General features: G+C 30.6%; 1 long non-coding RNA gene across 1 annotated transcript; it reads left to right on the top strand.

The window, feature by feature from the left end:
- The first annotated feature begins 604 nt into the window (after window positions 1-604).
- Window positions 605-12,609, top strand: LOC143049613 (uncharacterized). Its single transcript, XR_012970269.1, has 4 exons — window positions 605-5,289; window positions 5,798-5,930; window positions 7,224-7,425; window positions 12,571-12,609. It is a non-coding gene; the product is annotated as an uncharacterized LOC143049613 (long non-coding RNA).
- The last annotated feature ends 5,856 nt before the right edge of the window (window positions 12,610-18,465 follow it).

The following is an 18,465-nucleotide window of genomic DNA, read 5'->3' as shown; positions in this document are numbered from 1 at the left end:
GGCTATTGAAGTTGGTTTATTGTTTTTTCCTGGCTTATTACTGGTCGAATTATTTTGAGAAGCCTTTGCATAATAAGTCATGGCCTTTTGAATTTCATTTGCAAGGGATTTTTTTAAGATGAGGTTACTGTTCAGGTAAAGGTATTAAGTTATTATTTAACCTTAACGTTACTTGATGGTTAGTTGGTTTGTTAACAATTCACATTAAAGGTACAGGTAAATTCAAGGTTAATAAAAAAAAGTTCCGGTTAAGGTTAATGTTAAATTAAAGGTGTTTGTAACATTAATGTTCATAGATGGTTAATTGATAGTTGAAAATTCAGATAAAAGCTTGCGATAGCCTTGATGTTATTTCAATGATAGATAAGTTTAATGTGTAGGTTTAGGTTAAGGTTAATGTAAAAATTAAGATTATAGTTGAAGTTAACATTTAGTTAAAGGTTAAATTGAAGTTATGTCAGAAGAATAAATGGTAGTTGAAAATTCAGATTAACGATTGAAATTTAGTTTTAAGATTGATGTAGCCTTTAAATTAATTGAAGGTTAAAAAATGTCAAAGTTTCAGTTAAGGTTATTGTGTAAGGGGGTTTTTACTAGACTGCAACTGAGTTGCACTAAGGGAGATAATTTGTTTTTAGTATAAACCTGACTGATATGAAATGAACCCAGAAAATAAAATTCAAGTGACTTTGTTGTATTTGCGCATGTGCATAAATTTTAGAGTAAAATGGCGATACGATTTTTGAGCTACATGACGTCATAGTACTTAACGAAAATATTAGAAATAATGTAAATTTATACATACATAAATACATACATACATACATACATACATACATACATGCATACATACATACACACAAACAAACAAACAAACAAACAAACATACATACATACATACATACATATATACATACATACATACATACATACATACATACATACATACATACTTTTTTTTTCACATAAATGAGGCCGTTAGTTTTCTCGTTTCAATTGTTTTACATTGTCTTATCGGGGCCTTTTATAACTGACTATACGGTATGGGCTTTGCTCATTGTTGAAGGCCGTACGGTTACCTATAGTCGTTAAGGTTTGTGTCATTTTGGTCTTTTGTGGATAGTTGTCTCATTGGCAATGATACCACATCTTCTTTCTTCTATAAATACACACATACATATATAAAAAAGAAGATGTGGTATGATTGCATGAGACAACTATCCACAATAGACCAAAATGAAACAGACATTAACAACTATAGGTCACCGTAAATAATACTTACATACAGACAGACAGACACACAGACTCAAAAACAGACAGACATGCATTATCAATTTTATATATACATACATGGACTTATATCTGCAGACGACATAAGCATAGCGACCTACGCATATACAGAGGCGATTATCATGCGCACTCATGTTATTTGCATAATATATGTTATAAACATATGTAACCAAAGAGCAGAGCTACATTAAAAAATGGTTTATAAGATGTATGTGCATTATACATGTCTGAGGTCTGGAGGACATAAGGTGGTGTGGTGGTACGTGCAAGGCAAGCGGCTCATACACACCTACCGTAATTAAAAGGGATGTACAGAGTCACCATTTTGAAAAGGTTAATGATATCTTTTCATAATGTATATTCTTCAGCTCTGAGTGACATTGTGTACTGAAGGAGTTACATAGAGTCACGGCTTATGCGCATCCATGTCATTTGGTTAATATGATGTATAAGCCTTAAACGGTCCGAGTCAGGTATGAACATTGGATCGATTTTTTTACTTTTATTATTGATGTGTTCATGTGTCTGTGTAAACAAGAGTGAAACCAAATTTGTTAGGTGCATGACATTGAACGACGTAAAATAGTTCTTGGAACCTACACGCATACTCACATATACGCATATAAATATAGATTATAACTTGGCATTTTTATTTTCAGACCTCTTATCAGCCTTAGGTCATGACATTAGCCTAAGAGCCGGATTGACTGATAGAGGGTCTGATATGAAAAATGATATGTTGTTCTTTTTATCATAAACGTCAACAGAATACATACTAACAAAGACTATTCTTAAAATACTTTTGTTGTAATATATGTTTTGCATTTCTTAATAGTATAATTTCTTTATACCTAATGATTTCTTTTTGTTAAATCTTGTTATGTTTTACACATACAAACGTACCATTTAGGTATATTTTCCGGAATTTACTGAATGACATCAAAATGTCATGCGATACGTTACAGCAACGCATGCGATAATAAGCCAAAGCGGTTGATTTAAAACAGAAGCAGATGAGATAAACAGTAGGCAGTCGATAACAGAAGTCATATCACACGGGTAAGGCAATTCTTCAAATTTGATAAATAAATATATGAACAAATTTGTTTTATCATGGGGTACACTTATATCATTATTTTCTATAATTATATGATAAAGATACAAACATGCATGTAAAATGCACACCTACAAACAACAAAGACATATACAAACGTACGAACATACACACATACATACACACAGTCAGGAATTCGTCAAAACCATGCGAGACGCAACATCTAGTGTAATCTCATGATGTCATCAAAATTAAAATTTTGATATTGTCATCTCGATCTTACGTATGATCATCGCCTTATGTTTTTATTGTACAGAATGCTAGTAGTTATATTATGCGTAATTATAAATCAATCATCCCTTTTAAAAATAGTGATCTCTAATCCTTCATAACGCACACGGGCTTGTGGACTGAATATCGGCGTTGATGGCTGCAATGTGAACATTTGTAAAGCAGGAAAGGTCGTAGGAGATCATATCACCAACATTTGCAGGGATATTGATTTCCTTAGCTATTTTTTGCAACAGACACCAGAAACCAACTTATTCTTATTGTGTTCTTCTTTTGACAGACGGGTATGGTAAGAATAAAAAAAAATTACTTTGCCTTGTCATTGTACAACAAACGATTACTAAGGTAACAGGCGTGCAGCAGAGACCCAAAGCGTTGTATTGATTTTACTAGCTAGAACGACCATTGTTATGATATTTACACCTGGTTTGAACCTATGACAGAATAAACTTAGTCTATAGGTTAAAATAGTCCTGGGTCAATATGTTAAATATTAGCGTTTTCCTCTTAGATATATAGGGTAGCAGTCGGACAACAATAGTGTTTTAACTTACGATTGTCCAAAAATTGGATGTAGGAATCTAACCGGGTACCTTAGCTTTATAATAAGCAATATCTTACATTTTGGCACCCTTGCGTGATGCTCACAGAATATCAAACCCTTTAGGGTATTTTGCCATAGGGTGTTTTTCTGGCTATTGAAGTTGGTTTATTGTTTTTTCCTGGCTTATTACTGGTCGAATTATTTTGAGAAGCCTTTGCATAATAAGTCATGGCCTTTTGAATTTCATTTGCAAGGGATTTTTTTAAGATGAGGTTACTGTTCAGGTAAAGGTATTAAGTTATTATTTAACCTTAACGTTACTTGATGGTTAGTTGGTTTGTTAACAATTCACATTAAAGGTACAGGTAAATTCAAGGTTAATAAAAAAAAGTTCCGGTTAAGGTTAATGTTAAATTAAAGGTGTTTGTAACATTAATGTTCATAGATGGTTAATTGATAGTTGAAAATTCAGATAAAAGCTTGCGATAGCCTTGATGTTATTTCAATGATAGATAAGTTTAATGTGTAGGTTTAGGTTAAGGTTAATGTAAAAATTAAGATTATAGTTGAAGTTAACATTTAGTTAAAGGTTAAATTGAAGTTATGTCAGAAGAATAAATGGTAGTTGAAAATTCAGATTAACGATTGAAATTTAGTTTTAAGATTGATGTAGCCTTTAAATTAATTGAAGGTTAAAAAATGTCAAAGTTTCAGTTAAGGTTATTGTGTAAGTAAATGTTGAGGTTAAGGGTAAGGTATGCTTTTACCTCAATGTTTATGCATTGATAGTTGAAATTCAGATCACAGGTGGAAGTACTCTTATGTGAACTAGTATTGGTCTATTGGTGTTTTTCTTATTTTGCAAAATCGTTTTCAATTCATTTTCGATCTATTTGTTGGACTGTCCCTCTGATATCATTCGTCTCTCTTTTTTAAGGTTAATTGAAGATATAAAAGAGTTAAGGTTTAGGTTAACATTAATGTGAATGTTAAGCTTAAGTTTAAGGTTAAAGTGAAGGTATGTTTTAAACGTATTGTTTATAGTTGAGGTAGCTTATTTGTTAATTCAAGGTAAGAGAAAGTGAAGGTTTATGTTTAGGTTACGGTTAAGGTTAAGGTTAAGGTTAAAGGTAAGAAAAAGGTGAAGGTTAATGTCAATTTTAGGGTATATCATGGTAGTTTAATTGTAAGGTTGATTGAAGGTAATATTCTTGGACGGTAAAGGATTAGGGTTGTGAATAAGGTCAACGGTAAACAGTATGGTTACAGTTAAGTTTAAGACAAGATTTCATCTTTGCGCATGTACACCTGGTAAAGGTGCGTGTGCAAACTGACGAATTAAAGGAAGTTATGAGTAGAAAGGACACTTCTATACATTTTGTGTTATGGATTATAAATTACTTAAAACAGGTAAGTAACATTCGTTTGTTTTACAAATGGACGCAGGCTTTTGGTATTTATATTAAACAATTGAGACCAGATTTTGTATGAATATGTTTTGTTTTAATCACTTCTCAGTCGACATTTTGGATACATGGCGTAAGCTTTCCCAACGAAATATTTTATTATTTAACTGACTCCGACTTTTCGTTTGAGTATAGATAGATTATTTGGTCTCTGTTGGTGTTCTATATTACCAGAATTGAATGTAGTTAACATTATGTTAAGGAATTCTGTACAACGCTTTCCAACCATGCATTTTGTACTAGGTTTTGTGTATTCCTTTATTCATTTTAGGCATGGCGTTGTCAGTTTGTTTTCAGTTGATACCCTTTGGTATCTTTCGTCCTTTTTTAATCAGAAATGTGGAACTCGGAGTATCCAATTTTTTAAATTATGATACAAGTATTATGTACACGATGTATAAACCTTAAGATGAATGTATTTAACTTAAATAACAAGCTTATAATAATGTACGTAAAGAGTCCAAGCACCGTGAAGACTATCTAAAATTTCTTATTTATACACTTGAATGAGTGCAGTAAAGGATTTATTCTGAAATTTGTAGATTTGCGAAGATCAAATAGAAGAATATTAAAAATTGAAGATTATATAAATAGTAAATCAGATCGAGAAGGGTTTTTGGTAAGAAAGATTGACGACATAAAAGGTAAATATTAGTTATTCTGTTTATTTAGACCTTATGCGTAAACTGTTTTATTTTTCAGTGTGTTAATATGTCGTTTCATTGTAATCCTTGAATAGGTGTTTCAGAAAAGTTAAATTACGGATGACTTGTGTGTCTTCAATTTATATTCATTTGCGGTACCTTTAACCTTTGTATTTCAAGTTTTCTGTTCTCGATTTGATCTTTAAAGAAGTGTTTTTCTTTATTTTAATATGCATTAAATTCATAAAAATGCGGTGAAATTTTTTTCTTCATACTTTGCTAAAAATTTTGAAAATAATAAATTTCAAATTATACACTTTCTCTAGTATAAGTATTCAACTATTTGTGATGAAAATATTTTCTAAAATGATTTCTTTTTCGAAAAAAATATAGTTTACTAACAAACTAATTAATATTATATTTGACCTAATCAATCAATCATCGTTATGTAGTTTAAATTTTTTTGAGCTGTTTGATGTGTATATTTGTCGTTTACCATTTATAAAAGGAAGAGGTGTGTTTACGACAAAACCGATTGAAAAAGGCGAGTTTCTGTTTGAATATCGCGGAAATTTAACAACAGTTGATCCAGGCTTCAACGAGTATGCATTCGAGTTTCTTTGGAATTCAAGAAAATGTTGGTAAGTTTAAACTTTTTATGCTAAATGATTTTATTTTTCTTGTCGACTTCAAAACTATATGGTAGCGGTTTGAACACGTATATGACATTAAAGTGGTATTGGGATATTTCGCCATCTTGTAAAAAATCAGTGAACCTAATGTCTAGTGTCTGTTAATTAATTAAAAAAAATATCATACAAAACTGCAGATAACTGAATGAACACTGTCATTTGAAAAAAAAGAATTCGCAATTAATTTTGGTTTAAAAAAAAATGCCATTTGAATGGGTGTAAACTCTGGAAAAGTGCATCTTCTGAAGAAATTTACACGGAATTTTCCAATTTCGTATTTAACCGGGAAAAAAACGTATGTTGACTTTATACCTTATTTTGATATTCTTAATTTTGTGTGTTTTATTTTACTATTCTATCAAGAAGTGTAGCTTCTAATTGCATACTGATGGTATTATCCGTCTAAGCCATACACAATGTGCCACAACCTGTAGCTTGATAAATTACATGATGACCTATCGTTTTTAGTATACTTTGGAACATATATTACTATACAATAGGTTTTGGCAAAATGAGCCAATTCTATCCTTTCATTTGAGACTCGCGTACCGTACCGCCTGAAGGAAAACAATAAGTTTTTTTTTTTGTGTTGATTATTCATTTCTTGAATTTTGGTATTCATGCAATTGCAAGAAACTTCGATATTTCAATTGCAATAATCTGCTCCTTTCTATCACACAATTGCTTTTTTCGTATAGAGTCGACTTTATAAACGATCCTTTTTAGTAAAATAGAAGAAAAACATGTGCTTCAGATCTTTAATATTGGTATCACGCTATTTAGATATATTTCTTTAAGTTGATTTATAACTCATCATTTATCCAAATCAAGAATACCAGAAATTAAACCAGTTCTGGCCTGATTCCTACCTTGATGTATTTTAATGTATCGAAAATGACCTCAAACCTTTCACCGACTGTTTATTATCACTGATCTATAACATTTTTGTTTGCCTTTAACTTACAGCAAACTTCAAACTGAAACTATACCTATTATCTTAATATTTACCTTTTAACCATCACATTTGCTTCTAACATAAATTATTAACCTTAATAGTTAAGTCTTACCTTTAACTTTAACCGTTCTAGTTAATGGTAACCTTAATCTTTGAACTTATCATTATACCGTAACCTAAAAACCCATAACTTTTACAATTCACTGGAATCATAACTTAAGTTAATTTGTTATATTCGCACCATTAAGCTACAGTTTAACAGTAAGATGTTCTTTCCATCATTGCAGGATCGATGCATCTAATGACGACAAATCCTTGGGAAGGCTAGTAAACGATGACGAGAATGATAGTAACTCTATTGTTAAGAGAATAATGGTCGGTGGTCTTCCCCATCTTTGTTTCTATGCTAAAAGAACAATCAGCGAAGGTGAAGAAGTAACATTCACATACTTTAAAGGAGAATATGACCAGTTTCCTTGGCGGTTAAAGGTAAGTACTATTTACTTCAGGATTTGTTAATGACAAAATATGTGAATGCATACAGATATCGAGTCTAGTTCAAGTTTAAAGGTTAAAATTGATGGTAAAGGTGATAGTTTTATTAAAAGGTTAAGGTAACATCCAAAAGTTAAGGTTATAATGAATATTATCTAAAGGTTGCTGTTGACATTCAAATTATGTGTGCGCATGTACAGTTCACAAAACGCTTCTGTTGATGCTTAGTTGATCGTCGGATAAGTGTTTATCTTGTGATTGATATATAATACCATTGTGGAGAAATTTTCATAAAAGGTAAGCATTTACTCCTTTACATCAGAATCATTCTAAGGATTCTTTAAAATGACGCCTTCGTCCATTGATTTGATTGAGCACACACAGTCAATCTGATGAAAACTAAAGATTAATCCTTGAAGTTTAATGTACGAAATCATTCCATTACAATGTTAAATTTTTATCATTTCTGAAACCAATACATCAGTATACATTTACATATGAATATCATAGCGTGGTCAATTATCACCCTTATATTTATAAAAACACTTTTCGTAAATATAAAAAAAAGGAAGATGTGGTTTGATTAGTAATGGGACAAATCTCCACTTGTGACCAAAATGAAACAGTGATAAACAACTATAGGTCACCGTACGGTTTTCGACAATGAGCAAAGCCCATGCCGTGTATTACGCTATACAAAATCCCGAAATGACAGAGTAAAACAATTCAAACGTAAAAACTAACGGTCTTATATGTGTACAAAAAATAAACGAAAATCAAACATGTATCACATTAACAAACAACAACCACTGAATTACAGGCTCTTGACTTAGGACAGGCACTTACATACAGAATCGGGTGGAGTTTAACATGTTAGCGGGATCCCATTCATCCCCCAAACCTGGGACAGTGGTATAACATTACAACATATGAAAAACCTATACAAATCACTTAAAATAGGCGTAAATCATCAGATGGACAAAAATTCAAGTGGACTACAACACTGCACTAGAAATTTTTTCTCTCTACCCATAAGAATCAGTCAGGAGTGACACAATTTTCATAACTTGCTCTCACCCTAACTTTTTATTTTGTCTTAATTCGGTGTGTTGTATATGTTAACGGCAATAAGTGAAATTAGGTAATAAACTTAAATCCTAGGCAATAAGCTAACCCCTAGGCATTCAGTTATTGCCTGAAATTTTCAGGCATTAAGCTTATTTCCTGAAATTTGAAGATGATTATTCATCCTATTGCCGAACATAACTTTAGGCAATAAGTAAACTCTGGAATGTATGCATAGTAAGTGATTTCTTCTTCATATAAAGTCGTTTGTTAATAATATTTCTAAAATTACATGTATTAATATACATTTATTTGACAGATCTTCAAAAGTATGTTTAATTAGTTATTTTAACAGTTTTACAAAATATTAAGAAGATTTAAAATGAAAAACAAGCGGTTGTATCCAATTAAAAAAAGGGGGGGATTTTGTAGAATAATTATATTATTTATTTGAAAATTTGTACACTTCGCTAGTCGAGCTGGTTAGAAATGCACAAAAGTAGGCAGCATTAGGATATGATTGTTTGCTCACACCATTTTCCAATGTTTTATTGGATAAGTAAGTGTTCTTCATTCATATTTCTGAACTTGTGATATTGAAAAGAATTCGACACAAATTTCTATTAAGTTTTCATATTTTTAGATTATTATTTGAAGCGTTTAAATACAAATAACATAATTATTTTATTAGTGTTTCTATTTTCGGCTCTTGTGGACAGTTGTCTCATTGGCATTCATACCATATCTTCTTTTTATATATATTTAGAATGAAATTGGGCCCTATAGTTTGGCTTCAGTGCAATATTATGTTTTTTCTTTTGCAGTAATAAAATAAAATATTTGAAGTACTCAGTATCTATATGAAAAATGTACGATTATATTAACTAATTACAATTCAAATCTAATATAAAACGTTGTTGAAAAAGAATGCAGTTATTGCTTTATTTTAATACACATAATAAACAGCCATAAGATTTCAGTACTTTTTGAACATCAGGATTGGTCGTTTTTCATTTAATATATTGAATTGAAGGGAAAAAATACTAAATGTGTGTACGTGTTGCATAGAATGCAAATATTTCTTCTAATTTTTCAAATAACGCAACTTTAATTGCAATCAGCCTTTAAATATGCCTTTTGATAAGTTATTTTGAATACAATGTTAATTTTTGAAGGATAGATATTCTTAAACTTTTGTTTTTGTTGAACAAGAATGCAATCATTTCTTCATGTTCATGGAAACTATTGGTCACCATTGAATTGGTGTACTCTGTTTTGTTAAGGATTGGTTGATTTTTCATAAAATTCAAAGAATATCAGAGAAAATATACTAAAATGGTGTTTGCATTTTTCAAAGTTACCACAATTTTTCTTCTTTTTATAAAAAATTATGCTCTCTTGTATTTGGAATTAGTTATTTTAAAAGCCTTCATATAAGTCTTTTCTAAGAATTTATATCTCATCAGAATAAAAATACTCAAAGTTTGGTTTTTGTTAAAAAGAAGTTATTGCTTTATTTTGATTCACATAACTGTCATAATATTTCAGTACTTTATGAACATCAGAATTAGTTGTTTTTCATTAAATAGATTGAATTTAAGGGAAAAGATACTAAATTTTTGTAGGCGTTGTCTGAAATCAAAATACTTCTTCGTATAATTTAAATAAATCAACCTCAATTGCTATCAGTCGTTTGACATGCCTTTTCATAAGTTATTTTGAATAAAATGTTTAATTCTTGAAGGATAGATAAGCAAAATATTTGGTTTTTGTTGAACAATAAAATTGAGAATGGAAATGGGGAATGTGTCAAAGAGACAACAACCCGACCACAGAAAAGACAACAACAGAAGGTCATCAACAGGTCTTCATTGTATCGATAAATTTCCGCACCCGGAGGCGTCCTTCAACTGGCCCCTAAACAATTATATACTTGTTCAGTGATAATGAACGCCATACTAAATTCCAAATTGTACACAAGAAACTAAAATTAAAAATAATACAAAACTGACAAAGGCTAGAGGCTCCTGACTTGGGACATGCGCAAAAATGCAGCGGGGTTAAACATGTTTATGAGATCTTAACCCTTCCCTATACCTCTAGCCAATGTAGAAAAGTAAACGCATAACAATACACACATCAAAATTCAATTCAAGAGAAATCCGAGTCTGATGTCAGAAGATGTAACCAAAGAAAATAAACAAAATGACAATAATACATAAATAGCAACAGACTGCTAGCAGTTAACTGACATGCCAGCTCCAGACTTGACTTCAATCAAACTGATTGAAAGATTATGTCTTCATCATATGAATATCAGGCACAATCCTTCCCGTTAGAGGTTTCGTATCATACCATCATAACATATATGAAAAGAACATAACCCGTGGCATGCCAACAACTAGTTTTTGAATAAATGAGTTCAGTTCCGATGCAAAGACCCTATAAGTGAATCAATATTAACGCCAAAATATGCAATCTTTAATGACCTGACAACAGTTTCGTATCTATATCCCTTTTTAATACGTCTTTTTAAAGGTTTTAATAGTTTCTAAGGGAAATACTGACATTTTTGTGCTTTATAAAGAAGATTTCCATAAAAAATTGGATGTGAAATACCAGAACGTATAAGAAGTCTATATGTTGAGCTATATTTTCAAATGATGTCGGAATTTTTTTCCCCCATTAAATTTAAAGGTTATCAGAGAAGATATACTAAAAGGATGTTTACTTTGTTAAGATTTAGCAAAACTATTCTTCTTTTGATAAAAGATGATGGTTTTTTTTATTTGTAATAACATTTTTTAAGGCTTCATTATAAGTTTGTCTTAAGAATCAAGATATAATCAGAACTTAAATACTTCAAGTTTTGTTTCAGTAGAACAAGAATGCAGTTATTGTAAATACAAATCAGGAGCCAACATTAGATTCAGTATTTTTTGTACATCAAGATTTTTTTCATAAAATATGCTCAATTCCAATCATTCTTTGTAAATGTCTTTCGGTAATTAAGTTTGAATAAAATGTTGGTAGTTGAAAGATACATATGCATCAACTTTTGATTTTGTTAAATAAGAATTCAATTATTTCTTTATTTTAATGAAAATCATTGATCACCATTGTATTGTTGTAGCTGATGTAGTTAAGGAATATTTATTTTTAATTACGGTTAAAGAACATCAGTAAAAAATGTTTCAGTTGTTGTTCGCATTGTTTAAAATTATAAATATTTCTTATTTTATTAAAGTAAATAATTATCAAAGGTACCAGGATTATAAGACGCGCGTTTCGTCTACATAAGACTCATCAGTGTCGCTCATTACACATTTTTAAAAAGCCAAACAAGAACAAAGTTGAAGAGCCTTGAGGATCCAAAATTAATAATTGCAGCAATTATACTTGTAATTTGTTAATTTTATGGTGGCGATTAAGATAATAAAAATGATTTTTAAGATTATAAGGATACACAACTTTGATAATTGAAAACCATGTTACACCAAAATGTTTAAGAACGGCTACTTTAATTTATTTCCCATAGACACACCGTTTTAGAACTGTCCTGAATTGAAATATAACTTTATATAATTAAGTTTAAGACTGATTGGTTGTAAATCAAATGACCATTAGTTTTATAACTTTAAAGGATTAAACTTTTATCGACACTGATGTAATCAGAAGAAACTTCATTCTTTGTTTAAGTTTTCAAAAACCTCCAAACATTATAAATTGCGTGTGAATTTATCAATCTCCACAATTAATAACTGTTTATAACCATAAATCTTAAATAAATGGCTTTTAATGTCAATGATGTGTTAGCTTGAATTCCCATTGGATAATTCTGGAAATATAACAGGTAGGCCGATAAAAACTTGCAAGCATGTCATATCAACGATGATAAATTAGTAGTACCTCCCATAGGCTCAATTCTATGCAGTTCATTCTAGTTTTGAAATTCAGAGTGCTTGGACGTTTTTTTCTGTTACTTCTAGTTCGAAAAAACATTGACCTGATAATAACTTGTGTGAAATTATTTTTTGCGTCTTCTGAATACATATTCATCTTGGATTTATACAGGAAGGAAATACAGATGAAATAAGACCTGTGGTAAGTAATGTTTTTTTTCCTATTATTGAAACAAAAAGTAAATATAATTTGAGGAGTTGGTAGTTAAAGTCAATTTTTATTTAAGTTTTTAGTTACACCTAAAGATTTATTAAAGGATATGTTGGCTTTTATTTGAAGCTATCTCTAAGTTTATAAATGCATCTGAAAGATCTTTTCTTTATCTTTTTAAAGCAGAAAACCGTTTAAAGATATCTCTTATAATGGAATAGTTACTAATAAAACCGGGCCTGAATAACTTTTAAAAGTCCGTAAGAATTATAATTTGCACTGAAATGGCTTGCAAACTTTTTAATAACATCCAAATTTTATAAGCTATATTTAGTTTTGTTAATGCGTCTGTAAGATCTTTTCGTTGTTTTTTTAAAGCAGAAAACCATTTAAAGATATCTCTTATAATTAAATGGTTAATAATAAAACCGGGCCTTAATATCTTTTTAAAAGTCCGTAATGCATTTAAATGTGCACTGAAATGGCTTGCAATTATTTTCATAACATCCATATTTTATAAGCTATCTCTTTTTTTATTAATGCATCTGAAAGATCTTTTCTTTATCTTTTTAAAGCAGAAAACCGTTTAAAGATATCTCTTATAATGGAATAGGTAAAAATAAAACCGGGCCTGAATATCTTTTTAAAGTCCGTAAGAATTATAATATGCACTGAAATGGCTTGCCAACTTTTTCATAACATCTATATTTTATAAGCTATCTTTTATTTTGTTGCTTCGTCTGAAAGATCTTTTCTTCTTCTTTTTAAAGCAGAAAACCGTTTAAATATATCTCTTATAATGAAATAGTTAATAATAAAACCAGGCCTTAATAACTTTTAAAAGTTCGCAATGCATTTAAATGTGCACTGAAATGGCTTGCAACTATTTTCATAAAATCCATATTTTATAAGCTATCTCTACTGTTATTAATGCATCTGAAAGATCTCTTCTTTATCTTTTTAAAGCAGAAAACCGTTTAAAGATATCTCTTATGATGGAATAGGTACTAATAAAACCGGGCCTGAATAACTTTTAAAAGTCCGTAAGAATTATGATTTGCACTGAAATGGCTTGCAAACTTTTTAATAACATCCATATTTTATAAGCTATATTTAGTTTTGTTAATGCGTCTGAAAGATCTTTTCGTTGTCTTTTTAAAGCAGAAAACCATTTAAAGATATCTCTTATAATTAAATGGTTAATAATAAAACCGGGCCTTAATATCTTTTTAAAAGTCCGTAATGCATTTAAATGTGCACTGAAATGGCTTGCAATTATTTTCATAACATCCATATGTTATATGCTATCTCTTTTTTTATTAAAGAATCTGAAAGATCTTTTCTTTATCTTTTTAAAGTAGAAAACCGTTTAAAGATTTCTCTTATAATGGAATAGGTAAAAATAAAACCGGGCCTGAACAAAATTTTAAAAGTCCATAATAATTACAATATGCACTGAAATGGCTTGCAATTATTTTCATAACATCCATATTTTATAAGCTATCTCTTTTTTTATTAATGCATCTGAAAGATCTTTTCTTTATTTTTTTAAAGCAGAAAACCGTTTAAAGATATCTCTTATAATTAAATAGTTAATAATAAAACCGGGACTTAATAACTTACAAAAGTCCGCAATGCATTTAAATTGCACTGAAATGGTTTGCAATTATTTTCATAATATCCATATTTTATAAGCTATCTCTACTTTTGTTAATGCATCTGAAAGATCTTTTCTTTATCTTTTTGAAGCAGAAAACCGTTTAAAGATATCTCTTATGATGGAATAGGTACTAATAAAACCGGGCCTGAATAACTTTTAAAAGTCCGTAAGAATTATAATTTGCACTGAAATGGCTTGCAAACTTTTTCATAACATCCATATTTCATAAGCTATCTTTAATTTTGTTAATGCGTCTGAAAGATATTTTCTTTATCTTTTTAAGGCAGAAAACCGTTTAAGGATATCTCTTATAATAAAATAGTTAATATTAAAACCGGGCCTCAATAACTTTTAAAAGTCCGCAATACATTTAAATGTGTACTGAAATGGCTTGCAATTATTTTCATAACATCCATATTTAATAAGCTATCTCTACTTTTATTAATGCATCTGAAAGATCTTTTCTTTATCTTTTTAAAGCAGAAAACCGTTTAAAGATATCTCTTATGATGGAATTGGTACTAATAAAACCGGGCCTGAATAACTTTTGAAAGTCCGCAAGAATTATAATTTCCACTGAAATGGCTTGCAAACTTTTTCATTACATCCATATTTTATAAGCTATTTCTACTTTTATTAATGCATCTGAAAGATCTTTCCTTTATCTTTTCTAAAATGCCTACTGTCACTGCGGTATAGATGTGGTACAAAAAGGTTAGCGGCGTGGAATATATTTTTTTAGTGTAACTAAGGGATGGGTTTTTTCTTCATTTTGGGACATTTTGATCCCGTTAAGATGTATGTTAAATGCGGTAAATGGCTACTTGATCCAGCATAGAATTTTTGACTTGAAATAAAGTTGTGTTATTTACCTGTTTTGATGTATTTGGAACCCATTCAGACACTTTTGTGAGAGCTTTTTTTTTTTGGTTATCGCACTTTTTATTAAGTTTTATACCCATTTTCCTTCAAAATATTTTACTCACCTTTGTTGATAAAGATCGATTGTCCTTCTGGCTTAACGTAAAAGGTGACTTTTTCTTTTCTATAGCTGTCCAAAATTATCAATGATAATAATATCTTTGTATACAGCATCAAATCAACTTTCACATTTTTTTCACATATACATAAATACATACAAACATACACACACACACACACACACACATACATGTCTAAGGTGTCAAGTGGGGACACCTGCTACAACACGATCAAATGGGGACTTCTTTCGTGTAGGTCTTGTGTTTAATTTAATATCAGATTTGCTTACAAAAGAACTTATTATAATCGCATGTAACAGTTGGTAGCTTAAAAACGTCATTTGAATGACATAAATTAAGTGAACTAAATGGGGACACACAAATTATACACACATCTATGGTATCAGCTTTCTAAATGGGGACTATTATTGGCATTTATTTCGTGAATTAATTGGGGACACACAGTATGATATGAGATTTCTAAATGAGGACTTTTCGTCTTATCAAAGATATCTAAGTGGGGACATTAGTGTCTCAATGGAATGCATCAAAATGGGATCATTTTATGTAATTAAACCATTGGCAGCGGTCTCTATTCAAATGAACAAACTGATGAAGATGAAATTATGTATACGGACCTGTGTTCTAGGTGTCATTTACCTAGAACATCTCAGAATCAGTGTTATATGAAAGTTATCTAGGGTTATAAACTTCAAACATCTCAGTAAGAGTGTTTCAGAACATTCCCTACAGATAAAAACCTGGAACAACTCATTGTCAGTGATGTGGAAATATTTGCTGTCAGTGGTCATTCACCTAAAATATCTTAGTATCAGTGTTATATGAAAGTTTTATAGGGTTCATATCCCTTTGAAGACTTAGTATCAGTGTTATATACCTTTGTGTAGGGTCCATATCACTTGAAAAGCACAGAACCAGTGTTATAGGAACGCTATCTAGGGGTCATACCACTCGATTTACTTAGTGCCAGTGTTTAAAAACGTTAACGCATCCCTGGAAAAACTCAGCAACAGTGTTTATACACCTCGAATAACTCTGTACTAGTGTTGTATAAACGTAAGCTAGGGGACACCAATATGAATGCCCAAATAACATCAAGTAGGGACACGTATGCTTGTCAGAGTAAAATTAAGTGGGGACACACATGATAGATTCTTACTAAATGGGGACATTTTTTGTTGAAATTTTGAGAAATCGTAGTCTTAATTTTAATTCATTTATAGGTATAGCCCTGAAATAAAAGTCAATTCAAGTCTTATACAAACATAATCCAAACAACGTACTTCTTAAAAACATGTACTAGTAACAGTGCTTAATGCACGTTATCTAGGCTTCATATCCCTTGAAAACTCATGACCAATGTTATATGAATGTTATCTAGGCTTCATATCCCTTGAAAAACTCATGACCAATGTTATATGAAAGTTATCGAGGCTTCATATCCCTTAAAAATAATTCATAACCAATGTTATATGAATGTTATCTAGGCTTCATATCCCTTGAAAAACTCATGACCAATGTTATATGAATGTTATCTATACTTCATATCCCTTGAAAAACTCATGACCAATGTTATATGAATGTTATCTAGGCTTCATATCCCTTGCAAAACTCATGACCAATGTTATATGAAAGTTATCTAGGGTGCATATCCCTTGAAAAACTCAAAACCAACGTTATATGAATGTTATCTAGGCTTCACATCTCTTGAAAATCTCATGACCAATGATATATGAAAGTTATCTAGGCTTCATATCCTTTGCAAAACTCATGACCAATGTTATATGAATGTTATCTAGGCTTCATATCCCTTGCAAAACTCATGACCAATGTTATATGAAAGTTATCTAGGGTGCATATCCCTTGAAAAACTCCTGACCAATGTTATATGAATGTTATCTAGGCTTCATATCCCTTGAAAAATTCATGACCAATGTTATATGAAAGTTATCTAGGCTTCATATCCCTTGAAAAACTCATGACCAATGTTATATGAAAGTTATCTAGGCTTCATATCTCTTGAAAAACTCATGACCAATGTTATATGAAAATTATAAAGGCTTCATATCCCTTGAAAAACTCATGACCAATGTTATATGAAAGTTATCTAGGCTTCATATCCCTTTAAAAAAATCATAACCAATGTTATATGAATGTTATCTAGGCTTAATATCCCTTGAAAAACTCATCACCAATGTTATATGAATGTTATCTACGCTTCATATTCCTTGAAAAATTCATGGTCAATGTTATATGAATGTTATCTAGGCTTCATATCCCTTGAAAAACTCATGACCAATGTTATATGAAAGTTATCTAGGGTGCATATCCCTTGAAAAACTCACAACCAACGTTATATGAATGTTATCTAGGCTTCATATCTCTTGAAAAACTAATGACCAATGATATATGAAAGTTATCTAGGCTTCATATCCTTTGCAAAACTCATGACCAATGTTATATGAATGTTATCTAGGCTTCATATCTCTTGCAAAACTCATAACCAATGTTATATGAAAGTTATCTAGGGTGCATATCCCTTGAAAAACTCATGACCAATGTTATATGAATGTTATCTAGGCTTCATATCCCTTGACAAACTCATGACCAATGTTATATGAAAGGTATCTAGGCTTCATATCCCTTGAAAAACCCATGACCAATGTTATATCAAAGTTATCTAGGCTTCATATCTCTTGAAAAACTTATGACCAATGTTATATGAATGTTATCTAGGATGCATATCCCTTGAAAAACTCACAACCAATGTTATATGAAAATTATAAAGGCTTCATATCCCTTGAAAAACTCATGACCAATGTTATATGAATGTTATCTAGGCTTCATATCCCTTGCAAAACTCATGACCAATGTTATATGAATGTTATCTAGGCTTCATATCCCTTGCAAAACTCATGACCAGTGTTATATGAAAGTTATCTAGGGTGCATATCCCTTGAAAAACTCATGACCAATGTTATATGAATGTTATCAAGGCTTCATATCCCTTGAAAAACTCATGAACAATGTTATATGAAAGTTATCTAGGCTTCATATCCCTTGAAAAACCCATGACCAATGTTATATTAAAGTTATCTAGGCTTCATATCTCTTGAAAAACTCATGACCAATGTTATATGAAAATTATAAAGGCTTCATATCCCTTGCAAAACTCATGACCAATGTTATATGAAT

This window comes from Mytilus galloprovincialis, chromosome 10, assembly GCF_965363235.1.
Source record: "Mytilus galloprovincialis chromosome 10, xbMytGall1.hap1.1, whole genome shotgun sequence".
NCBI classification, from domain to species: domain Eukaryota; kingdom Metazoa; phylum Mollusca; class Bivalvia; order Mytilida; family Mytilidae; genus Mytilus; species Mytilus galloprovincialis.
Note: the sequence above shows the minus strand (reverse complement) of the source record. Positions and strands in the feature narration are given on the sequence as shown.